The sequence below is a fragment of the Bombina bombina genome, chromosome 2 (genome assembly GCF_027579735.1).
Source record: "Bombina bombina isolate aBomBom1 chromosome 2, aBomBom1.pri, whole genome shotgun sequence".
In the NCBI taxonomy this organism is placed as follows: domain Eukaryota; kingdom Metazoa; phylum Chordata; class Amphibia; order Anura; family Bombinatoridae; genus Bombina; species Bombina bombina.
The window spans coordinates 633,787,078-633,799,928 of record NC_069500.1 but is presented as its reverse complement, the minus strand read 5'-3'; positions in this window follow the sequence as shown (position 1 = coordinate 633,799,928).

The following is a 12,851-nucleotide window of genomic DNA, read 5'->3' as shown; positions in this document are numbered from 1 at the left end:
CTTTGCTACACTGACACAATAGCTGACTATGAGGTGATATTGCGAACAGCGCTATGCTTTTTGAAATGTCACACACATGTTAACAGACGTTTTTGTATCTGTTACCATGGTTACAAGGGGTAACGTGATTGGCTGTGAGGTATCACGCAGATACGTAGCGTGATGACGTCATGACACCACAGCAAGGTGGCGCTAACGGATAACAGTTTGTGTGCATATAAGACAGGTAAAATCATAGTGTGATATATGTGCTTTTTTGGGATTCCGTTTTTTGGGAGGCTTGTTTCTTTCTACATTACATTTTTCAAAGGTGTTGCAAGACACCGAAACGTTATGTCTTTTTTATGTTGACCTGAAATAAAAGTTATTTCTTATGAAGACCAGTGAGTGCCTTTTTTGATGGAACTGTATATATATATATATATATATATATACAATGTCATAAATCCAAGAAAAGGCAGGCACTCTCCGTTATCAATTCACAAAATTTTACTAAGTGACGTTTCGGGGTTTGAGTCTTAGGACGGGGGTGAAACCCCAAAACGTCACTTAGTAAAATTTTGTGAATTGATAATGGAGAGTGCCTGCCTTTTCTTGGATTATATATATATATATATATATATATATATATATGAAACTGTTCATGTAAAATACATGTCTATACTTATATATATCTATAGGAATATATATAGGTGTTTTTATATACATAAAAATATATTTTACATACATATACATATTTAGACATGTGTATGTATAGGTCTCTATGTTAAAGCCCTTTGCATGCTTTTTTTTAACACCTAAGACCTCATATCATGGAGCCCTTATTACTTTATAAGTCAATATTTTTTATCAGACAGTGCTATTATGAGTGTAGCTGTACTTTAAAATGTATTTTTGATGGTGTTTTTTCCTTTTTGTCTCGTGTAATATTTAACCAGAGCTCTATGTCACGCTAACCAAATGCACAATAAATTTGATTGTGTTCAAGCAAACACGTTTACTTTCAACTCATAAGACGCGCTATTTCCGATGCATACAAAGAACAGGAAATTACACCATATTGCACGCGTGCTACACTTAGCATTCCACTTGTATATTAGCCCTATATCCTATGGGAGACACCTAAACCTATTATCTGGCTCATGCTGCCTTCTCACTCTATCTATTTGCTCCATTCACTAAAAGCAGTCTTAAAATATAGCCAATCAGAGCTACTCATTATGCATTTCTCTGGCAATTCCAAAAGGAAACAGCCATAGTTACGGAAAAGACAGCTGACTGAGGCCCCAATGATTGAAAGTTCTCCAAGGCAGCAATACATTTAGAAGGGATCCAATGCAATGTTGAGAATGTCGATGAAATATTCAAAAGTGCTGACATTATTTTTTAAAGGCATCATCGCCGAGAGGCATTTATAATAAAATATATCTATACATAAGCATATTATGATGTTGTAGAAAACACTGGTTTTAAATATAAACATTTAAAATAACTGCAAAATGAGGGTGAATAAACATTTTAATCTTTAAAGGATATAAAAACCAAAATTTTTCTTTTGTGATTCAGACAATTCTAGAAAAGTCTCCAATTTACTTATTTGATTGAGTTTGCTTGGTTTCCATGATACTCTGGTGTTGAAGAAATATCTATGCAGGTGTCTGGAGAACTACATGATAGGAAATAGTGCTGCCATCTAGTGTTCTTGCACATGAATAACATTCATAAAAAAATTACTGCCATATAGAGATCCAGATACTTTTTTCAACAAAAGATACCAGGAGAACAAGAAAAAGTGATAATAGAAGTAAATTAGAAAGTTTTTTAAAATCACATGCTCTATCTGAATCACTATGGAAACATTTTGGGGTAGATTTACCAAGCATCGGATGTTGCAACCTACCCCCGATGTTTCTGTCGGTCATAAGATACGATCGGGATAATTGACACCCGATGCTAGCGGCTGATTGGCTGCGAATGTGCAGGGGGTGGCATTGCACAAGCATTTCACAAAATGCAATGTTAAATGCCACTGCAGCAAATCATGTCCCCTCAGCTTTTGATAAATCGGCCCCTTAGAGTTTCATGTCCCTTTAACTTTTCTTTGATTTATAGATATTTTGCATTATATGAAAGGAGTAATTAACACAAATCTTTTGATTTAATTCTTAACCTGCAGTTTTAGTGCTTTTCTTCCAATCTGGCTTTAACTGAATGGCTTATATGAATTAGGAAGCATTTGCATGATATTTCAAACATCTTATTTTATGACAAATATAAAGGTTAATTGTGTTGACTTTGTATTAAAAAGAAAAAAAAATGACAATTTTGCTTACTGTAAAGCATTGTCATACAGTTACATTGTATAACAGATGTCTTAAAGCAGGCATGTCCAAAGTCCGGCCTGCGGGCCAATTGCGGCACACGTTCCGGACTGATAAGGCCCCACAGATAAGTTGCCCAAATATAGATCTTACGGCCCCCCCCAGTGAGTCCCCGAGCGCCACTCAGGACTCCTGGGATCTCTTGCCGCTGGACTTCACATCATCGGCCGGCACAGGGAGAAGGAAAGCACAAATCTCGTGAGATCTCGGACGTCGCAAGATTTGGGCTTTCCTTCTCCCTGCGCCTCCACACACAGCCACAAGGGCGACCATTAAGGGCTATTGAAGAAGAAAAAAAACTTCTGCCTACCAAACACCTTGACAAGGAGCAGTAACTGCACAGACAACACACTGACAGGCAGGCAGGGATAACTGGATAAGAGCCGGTTTCAAGAGATTCGAACATTGGCTAAGAAAATGCTGAGCTTGTTTGGCTCAACATATTTGTGTGAGAAGACATTTTCTGTTATGAACTTCAACAAGAACCGCATGAGGACAAGACTAAGTGACTCTCACCTGCGTGACATTTTGCGCATTATAACCACGGCCTTTGAACCAGACCTAGTCTTTGTGCTGCAGTCCAGATCTCAGTTTCACCCTTCACATTAGTGCAGGCAAGTTTTTTCTTCAATTGAGATGAATACATTGTAAAATCTCAGTTAATGTCAGTTTAAATCAGTTATAAATATATTTGAACACATGTATACTTGGTGTTATGTTCCTGTTCACATTTTTTTAACTTAAAAGTTGACAGACAACCTTTATTACTTTGTGTAATGTACTTTACAATGTTCCTGACATATTTCAGCTTCCTGTTTTTTTTATAGTAAAGGCAGAGTGATTTAACACCAGTTTAGATTTGTCATCCAAGTCACAAAATGAAAAGTATGCTGTTTTCAATAAACTTTGCATAAAATTGTTAATTTGCATTTAATTTAAATGGTTTAAAAAATGTCAGGCAAAATGGTCGGCCCTCGCACATGTTCACTTCATCAAATCTGTCACTCTTCGAAAAAAGTTTGGACACCCCTGTCTTAAAGGGATAATAAACCCAATTTTTTTTTCTTTCATGATTCAGATAGAGCAGCAATTTTAAGCAACTTTCTAATTTTATTACAAGACCAGGGACTCATATTTTCCTATCTTTTCTTTACTACTTAAATGCAGTCATTAAAAGTACATATAATAAATACAGGAAACTGTCATATTTGAAAAGAGACAGTTAAAACAAAGAAAAATCAGTGACCAATAACAAAGGAGAACTGATTAGACCAACATAAAGTAACCAATCAGATTCCACATAAATCCTATAAACTGTCCAACATATAATAACACATCCTCTTTCTTTTACTGCTTCAGTATAAGATAAGTATTGTGTTATTAATTGTTATGCTAATTGGCTTTGGGTTTGTTCTTTCAGACTTCAAGCTTATTATTATTATTATATTTTATTGTCAGTTGTCATTGCATATCATAATTCATTGTTATTTTTTGCTTATTTATATTTTTTTTTTCCGTTTTTGGTTTCACTGTCTTTATTGTTTTCTTTGTTTATTTATTAATGCCCTATTTGCTTTCGTTTGCCCACTCTGTGCCCCTCTGATCTTTGTGTGGCGTTTCTTTGTTTTCCGTTTTTCTTCTCTCTTGCGCATTTGCTCCCTTCCGTCCTCCATCTTGGCTTAAAACGGTCAATCCATTTGCGCATGCGCGGTGCGTTACTCTATGTATTGCGCACTTACGTCCTTCCTCTCCGCCATCTTAGCTGAGCTGTTCTCGTATGCAGTCACAACTTTGTTGCGATCTTTAAGAAGCGTCAATTTGTAATAGTTTGAGCTCTTAGGCAAAGACAAAACTGTGTTGTATCACCATCTTCTGTTCTCATTTATTATTACAGGTTCACATAGCTGTTTGATTATCTTTTAGTGTATTTATTTTATTTATTGCCTTCTGTTTTCACATTCTTTGGAGCATTTCTTCATTTCTTTATTTTTGTGTAATTGGATTTATATTTTATCATTTTGTTTAAGTTTATATTTTATTTAAAAAAATAAAATAATTTTTTAATTTTATTTAATATTTTATTAAATTTATAATTTTAACATTATGTCTCAATTTTCCGATTTGAATCCTTCAATTAATACTGAAGGTATTCAAAAGATGATTGATACTTCTATGGATGCTATGTTTGAAAAAAATTCTTTTTTGATTAATAAATCAAATTCCAAAAAAGCAACTAAACGTAAAAGACCTGTTTCTAGTGCAATTAAAACTTGTAAGAAACTTGTGAAAAAGTCTCGTCAACTTGATTCTAATGTGTCTGTTCCTTGCAGGAAAGGAAGGAAAACACCTGCTTTATTCTCTACTCCCAAGAGGTTACTGATGGGAGAGGCTTTGGCCAAAAATGATTTTTCTGAGTTTGTTTCGGAGACTGAAGTCAATTCTGATTCATCATTTGATTCAGTTAATTCTGAGGATGATATCTCTCATTCTTCCTCAGAAGTTTCTTCGGCTTCTCCGAAAATTAAAAAATTTAAAAAATGTCTTAAAAAGTCTAAACACTCTGGTTCTAATGAGATTAGATTTTATGATTGTCTAGGTAATCCTAGATTCAATGCAGATGACTTGCACCATCCAAGGTCTGCGGAGTGTTGCCCGTCCTCTGACATTGCTGATTTTATTGACTATCAGCTTCGACATCCCCTTAAAAGGGATTCACGTAATAAAATGAGGGCTGAGTGTCCCAGGCCTATTTTGCCAAACAATGCAAGTTGCACTCCAGAAGTGGACCCGAAAATTTTGAAATTTATAGGTTCACCTGGCTTTAAGCTCAAAAAAGGTATGGATAGGGCTTGGAAGATATGTCAGGATAAAATGCTTGACACGATTGGCCCTCTATCTAAATTATTTGATCTATCTGAACAGGCTATTTTTGATAATTCCCTTTTAGATCCTGTCATTGTAAGGGAATGGTTGCAGAGAATGCTTTCCTTTTTAGGCAATGCTAACTCTGCTATGTATACGGAACGCAGACGTAATTTACTGCGTAGAATTGACCCCAGAGTATGCGATTTCGCTGTTAACGAAATTCATCCTGACACCAAAGGTCTTTTATTTGGTGATACATTTATTAAGGAATTAAACAGTTATGTGAACACTTTCTCTAATCTAAATAAAGTGAGAACACCCATGAAAAAGATTTTCCATCAAGATCGTTTCTCCGAACAGGCTGGGAAAGGTAGAGGCCGCTTTCCCGGCCGAGCTGCATACCCCCCAATAGGTCTCATTTCACAAACCAACAGTTTCAGCAATACAGGCAATATCAAAACCCAGTGTCCACAGGTTTTTTCCCATCAAGAGGAAGATTTTGGAATCCCAGGATCCAGCGTTCAAGACAAAGATCCCGTGCTCCACAAGGTAAATCTTTCTTTTCCCCTTTCTCAGGTTTCTTCCCAAAACATTATAGGAGGCAGATTATCCCTCTTTGCACACAATTGGAACATGATTACTACAGATCAATGGGTTCTTCATACCGTTTCAGGTCTTTTTATAGATTTTATTTCTCCTCCTTTGCAGAATTCTCCTCCTATTCCAATAAAGTTTTCAACGTCAGACAAAACTTTGGTTCAAAACGAAATTTCAAATCTTTTATTAAAACAAGCCATAGAACCTGTCTCAAACCCTCAAAATTGTTTTCTCAGCAATCTTTTTCTAGTAAAAAAGAAAAAAGGCCAATTTCGTCCTGTAATAAATTTAAGGACTCTAAATTCTTTTGTTGTTTATCAACATTTCAAAATGGAAGGTATTCATTTGTTAAGAGATTGCCTTTTAGACAACGATTATCTAATCAGATTAGATTTGACAGATGCTTATCTGACAGTTCCTGTAGCTCAAATCCACAGAAACGTCCTGACTTTTGCTTGGGAAGGGAAGACCTGGAGCTTTACTTGTATGCCTTTCGGTTTATCTTCAGCTCCTTGGATATTCACCAAACTAATGAAACCCATCATTACTTGGCTTCGTCTTCGAGGTGTTCGTCTCATTATTTATTTAGACGATATATTAATTATGAATCAGAATTCTGGCATTCTAAAATCTCAACTCAATCTTACTTTATATATTTTAGAAAATTTGGGTTTCTTAGTCAACAAGGAGAAATCAATTCTTTCTCCAACCAAATCTCTAACCTTTTTAGGTTTTCAGATAAATACTGTAGATTCTACTCTGTCTTCCAAGAGAAAAAAATTGTGAATATCAAGAAAGAGATTTCGAAAACTCTTTCTTTATCTTTGGTTCCCATCAGGACTATAGCCAGAATAGTTGGGTTACTTTCATCCTCTATTCAGGCTATTTTCCCTGCTCCTCTTCATTACAGGGAACTTCAGCGTTTGAAAAGTTCTCATCTACAGAAAGGTCTTTCTTATTCACATTTAATTCCTCTTTCTCAAGAAGCCAAAGAAGAACTATCTTGGTGGCTCACCCATATAGAAGCTTGGAATGGGAGAGCTATTTTTATAGAATCCGATGCCAGTCGTTCAGGTTGGGGAGCCCGTTGTGGTCCCTCTATCACGGGAGGAAAATGGTCTTCAGAAGAAAAAGTTTTTATATCAACTGTTTAGAACTTTTGGCAGGCTCTTTTGCAATCAAAAGTTTTGTAAAAAATTATTTTCCTGTATCTATTTTACTCAGAATGGACAATATTTCTGCAGTTCGTTATTTAAATCGTCTCGGTGGTACAAAATAGAGAGATTTATCAATTATTACGAAAGATTTCATTCACCTTTGCTTGGACAGAAATATTTCGGTCAAAGCAGAATATATTCCAGGTTTATCCAATGTAGCAGCGGATTGGGGTTCCCGATATCTGACAGATTCCAGCAACTAGAAACTTCATCATCAAGTTTTTCATTCACTCCAATCTGTCAGAGGTCCCTTTTCAATGGATCTGTTTGCCTCAAGACTGAATTTTCAGATTCGTCCTTATTTCAGTTGGCGTCCAAATCCAGATGCCCTAGCGATCGATGCATTTCTCCACCCTTGGCCTCTTCAAGTAGCTTACGCGTTTCCTCCATTCTCCATGATTCAGAGAACCATATCGGTAGTTCGTCGAGATCTTCTTTCAATTCTCCTAATCACTCCCCTTTGGCCGTCTCAAGCTTGGTACCCATCTCTTCTAGAATTGTCTGTAAACCATCCTGTTCTTCTTCCTCTTTTTCCTCTTCTATTGTCAGATCCAGAAGGTCATCCTAACGATCTTATCATTCAAGGATCTCTTCGTCTCATTGCTTGGTCAATCTCGGGCAATTTTTATCTCTCCAAGGCTTATCACAACAGGCTAAAGAACTCCTTCAAGACTCTTTGGCTCCTGGGACCAAAAAATGTTATTTTTCCACATGGACCAGATGGTCTTGCTGGTGCTTGGAGAGATGTTTGGATCCCCTTTCAGTCGATATAACTTTTATTGTTAATTTTCTTACATCTCTTTTGGATTCAGGTTTAGCTTATAGAACGATCAATGTCTCTAGATCTGCTATTTCTGCTAAACATTCTTTTGTGAATAATTTCCCTGTGGGCCAACATCCTTTAATTTGCAAGTTAATGAAAGCAATTAAACTTAAAAGACCTCCGGCTCCTAAATATTCTTCCTTTTGGGATGTCGATTTAATCTTTGCTCTCTTAAAGTCTTGGCCTTCTAATGAATTCTTGTCTTTGAAACAACTTTCTGCTAAATTAGCTACTCTTTTCTGTTTAATTTCTTTTCGTAGAGTCTCCGATGTTTAATTCTAAACGTTTTACTCCTGAAGGTGTTACTTTCTTTATTTCTAAAAGGACTAAATCTTTTTCAACATCTATATTCTATCCTTATTTGCCTGCTGAACCTCTCCTTTGTGTGGTTGTTTGTCTTAAAGAGTATGAACGCAGAACTTTTTCCTTTCGTTCTTCTTCTTCTAATCAACTTTTATTATCTTTTGTTCCTCCTCACTATCCAGTTTGTTCTACTTCTATAGCGAGGTGGGTTAAATGGGTAATGAGTGAAGCAGGTATTGATTTTTCTTTTTCTGCTCACTCTGTCAGAGGATCAGCCGCTTCTAAAGCCTTTTTGAAAGCTGCTACCCTGCAACAAATTTTGGATGCAGCTGACTGGTCTTCAGATTCTATTTTTAAACAATTTTATTTTAAACCCATTGAACATGCCTCGCTTAGTTTATTTTGTTAGTTGCTTTTAACTAGCAAAATATGAGTCTCTGGTCTTGTAATAAAATTCAGATTATCCTAAATTATGAAGGTATAATCTAGATTTTATTAAAGACACAGAGACGAGTATTTTCCCTCCTCTTTATTGAATGTTTTTATTGTTCCTTCCCTTATTTTTTATGATATTATTAATCTTTTTTACATTTGTTTTAGTTATCAATCAATAATATGGATTTTCTACTGGATGGTTTTGTTCCCTCTCACTTATGTGAAAAATCGAATCTTCAAGCAATTTTCTTCCATCGGTTTCAGAATTCCACTAGATCTTCAAATTCTTCATTCAAGCTGATTGCTTCTACATGGATGTTTTTCCTCTTCAAGATCCTGCTCATCAGTCTTCTTGGTTGCCTCTTCCGTTGGATTTATTGTTATTTGATGGACTTTATGTTTTCTTCATCAGTTGACAAGAAAGAGGATGTGTTATTATATGTTGGACAGTTTATAGGATTTATGTGGAATCTGATTGGTTACTTTGTGTTGGTCTAATCAGTTCTCCTTTGTTATTGGTCACTGATTTTTCTTTGTTTTAACTGTCTCTTTTCAAATATGACAGTTTCTTGTATTTATTATATGTACTTTTAATGACTGCATTTAAGTAGTAAAGGAAAGATAGCAAAATACTCGTCTCTGTGTCTTTAATAAAATCTAGATTATACCTTCATAACTTAGGATAATCCGAATTTACTCCTATTATCAATTTTTCTTTGTTCTCTGTGTATCTTTATTTGAAAAAGCAGGAATGTAAGAATAGTAGCCGGCCCAAGCGCTACCCATGTTTCTGAACCAAAAATGGGCCACCTACTAAGAATAAATTCAATAAAGATAACAAGCGAAAAAAGAAAAATGGAAAATAGGAGTAAATTAGAAATCTGCTTAATATTGCATGCTCTATCAATATCATGAAAGTTTAATTTTGACTAGACTATCCCTTTAAGAATTGCGTGCTAGAATATCAGTTAAATCATAAATTTAAAGGGACAGTGTACTACAAAATGTTCTCCCCTTTAGGGCCAGATTGCAAGTGAAACATTATTTAATTCTCCTGCTTGAACTGTGTTAGAAGTAAGCTTTTTTGCGCACGTTGGGTTGAGCTTGTATAGTAGTATATATATTTATTTTATAAAAAATCTATCAAATAGATGTAGAAATATGTATTTATGAATAAATAGAACATATTCTTCTACGTGAAGAACATTGGAATGTGAAATATCCATATTTCATTTTGGGTTAGTGTGCTTGAGAATATGCGATCAGGTTTGCGCGTGAGTAAGGGTGCTAGGTTTGTTTCCTACTTTTCACGCTCCATTGAAGTCTTTGGGGGAATACCTTTATGCGTTTACAATATGCAAAGTTCATATTTTTTCATGTGTTGGGTTAGCGACAGTGCAAAAACGTTGTACTTTCAACTTGTACACTACGCACACAAAAAGCTTACTTACGAGCAGAGTTACAGAGCGAGCGTGAGAGATAAATAGCACTGCACTCGTATTCTAGCCCTTAATGGGTTGTGGTTTTAGAGAGCAAACACAGCTATTTCATATACTAAAATAAATCTAAATAAGCAATTAAGGCTTCATCTACCAATTCTTGTGTTTTTCTATGCATAATTTCAATAAGGACTAATGAGATTTAGGGAATGATGTTCAAAAGCTCTCCTCTCAGTGGAGATGATCTAAAGCAAGCTGTCAGTGTGACAAGGTCCACATGATCTAAAGGCATATTTCACAGTGTCTGTTTTTCTTGCTAAGCGGCAAAACCTGCATTTCTGTTTGCAAGTGTATAATACATAAATACAGGACAGTGCTAAATAAACTAAACATTTCACAAGTGCATTGTAAAAAATGAAATTGTATTCTGCATAAAAACTCATATAAATTGTACTTATTTAAATACATGTTAAAAGCCCACTACAACATGCTCATTTACATTAGGCATTTCAAATCAACCTTAAATTACACTATAAAAAATGTGTTTAATATAAAGTTGTTTTTAAATTACATGGTAAGTTCAAATAGTAAACAAGATGTTAACATTCTAAAGGTTTCTTTAAATGTTATTGTGAAATGAGTCTCACAGCATTAGCAAGAAGGACAAACAGAGGAATATCTTGGGTCGTATATGAAACTTTCATCTCACCAAATGTAGGCTGGCAAGTGTGTTTCAAAATACCCATTACACTTATTAAAGTAAAAACAATAAAATGCAAGGTAACGTTCGCTGAGAGCAGTATAATTTCATTTGTATTTGGGAGGATGAGCAACTGTTTGCCCAGTATTCAAGTGGTGATTATAGTAATTTAGCTAAATATAGTATACATCATTATCTTTGCTTTTCACAGCTGGTAATATGGTGACATATTTGTGAAATGTTTTTTAATTATAACGATACCATACCTATAGGTTCTGTCTAGCCGCCCTCTAAATCCTTCTCCCCTCCTTTATTATTGCTTCGTGAGATGCCATCATAGGAGGAATCACAAACAGCACAGTTCAGTTGAATTTAGCTCTGCTTTTGTTCCGTGAGCAGTATGCAGTGCGTGGAACAAAAGCAGAACTAATTTAAGGACTTAAGGCTCCAATTGAGAAGCTGTGAATGCAGCTTTGGAGCACCTTTGGTTGAAGGCTCACATGACCGCTGCTTCTTAACCTTCTATAGTAACTCTAAAGTGGCATTTCTAAACCCACCTGACTTCTCCAACAGCAGGGGATGGGGTTTCACAAGCAGCAGCTTGTGCAATGACAAATGCAGGCAGCACATTGCTGCCAGATAACGATGGTGGTAGGCAGACAGGGGTTGAGATGTCTGTCTTGTCCATCCATTGTTAAATGGAGCCCGTAGACTCATTGCTTTGTTGGCCCCTATTGCTCCACTGATAATGTCAGTAGCAACCCTTCCCCCTTCCCCTTGGCCCAGTCCAACCCTGATATTTGCTTTAAACATCACTTTTATTTGCCGAGTAGGTAGGACTTACTTAGTAAATGTTTATTTATTTGTGCAATGTCAGATTGTAGCAATCTGCAGCAGTGTATTTATGATTATTTGATAATGCTGTAGAAATTCTATATTTAAAACCATTAAGAAATGTTTCCTCCTCAATACACAAATGGTAGGTGCCCTTTTGGCAGATATATATATATATATATATATATATATATATATATATATATATATATTACATTCCAGTTTACTGCCCCTCTATGCAATGACTTTCCAGATGTCAGGAGGCATTTTATCTTTAACATAAAATGTTATACTCTCAGGCTAAGATTGCTCAGCCACTGAATGCTATTGGCATAATATAGTTGGCATCTTCCTTGACAAAAAGATAATCAGAATTCCATATTTTGTCTTGTAGATCTCCTTTTTTGACAAAACTGTAGTCTACCTCATTACTTGTCAGGTCAATGTAAACAAGTGCTGAGTGTCTGTGTGGGTGTCTGTGCCTGAGATTGTTTGTGTGTTTCTTTGCGTGTCTGCTAGAATGTCCATATGTGAATCCTTATGTGTGTCTGGGTGTTTCAGTGTTTTTGTGTTACAGTGTTTGTGTGTTACTACCTTTACAACATTTCCAAGTTTGACTAAACTTAAGAATAAAGTTTATATACGTTTTATTCACTTGGTAAAAAAATTGCACATGTCAATGGAGGGGGCCCTGATCAATGGTTAAGTAAAATTTCTAGTGGCAGTACTGCATATAGATAACATTGAGCTCATGCACATAAGTTTTACTGAGGAGTGAGTACAGATTGGCTAAAATGCAAGTCTGTCAAAAGAACTGAAATAAGGGGGCAGTCTGCAGAGGCTTAGATACAAGGTAATTACAGAGGTAAAATGTGCATTATTAAAACTGTGTTGGTTATGCAAAACTGAGGAATGGGTAATAAACGGATTATCTATCTTTTAAAACAACAAAAATTCTGGTGTTGACTGTCCCTTTAACATAAATGTGGTTATCAGTACCACGGACGGCATGTCACATTTACTCTCTCTTACAAGCTTCTGTAATTCTAGTGAGCTTCATTACTGTGTTTGGAGATAAGCTCACAACTGATCAGAAATTCCTAGTTTAACTCCTTTCTTAGAATATTCAGCGAGGTTGGCCAATGTTCAGGTGGCCGTAATATTTCTTTGCTAAAGTTGATATCTTTGGGCCCTTAGTTATAAGCTTCCAATAATAATAATTGGACAGACCATTTAGGTCATAAAACAATCCAAATT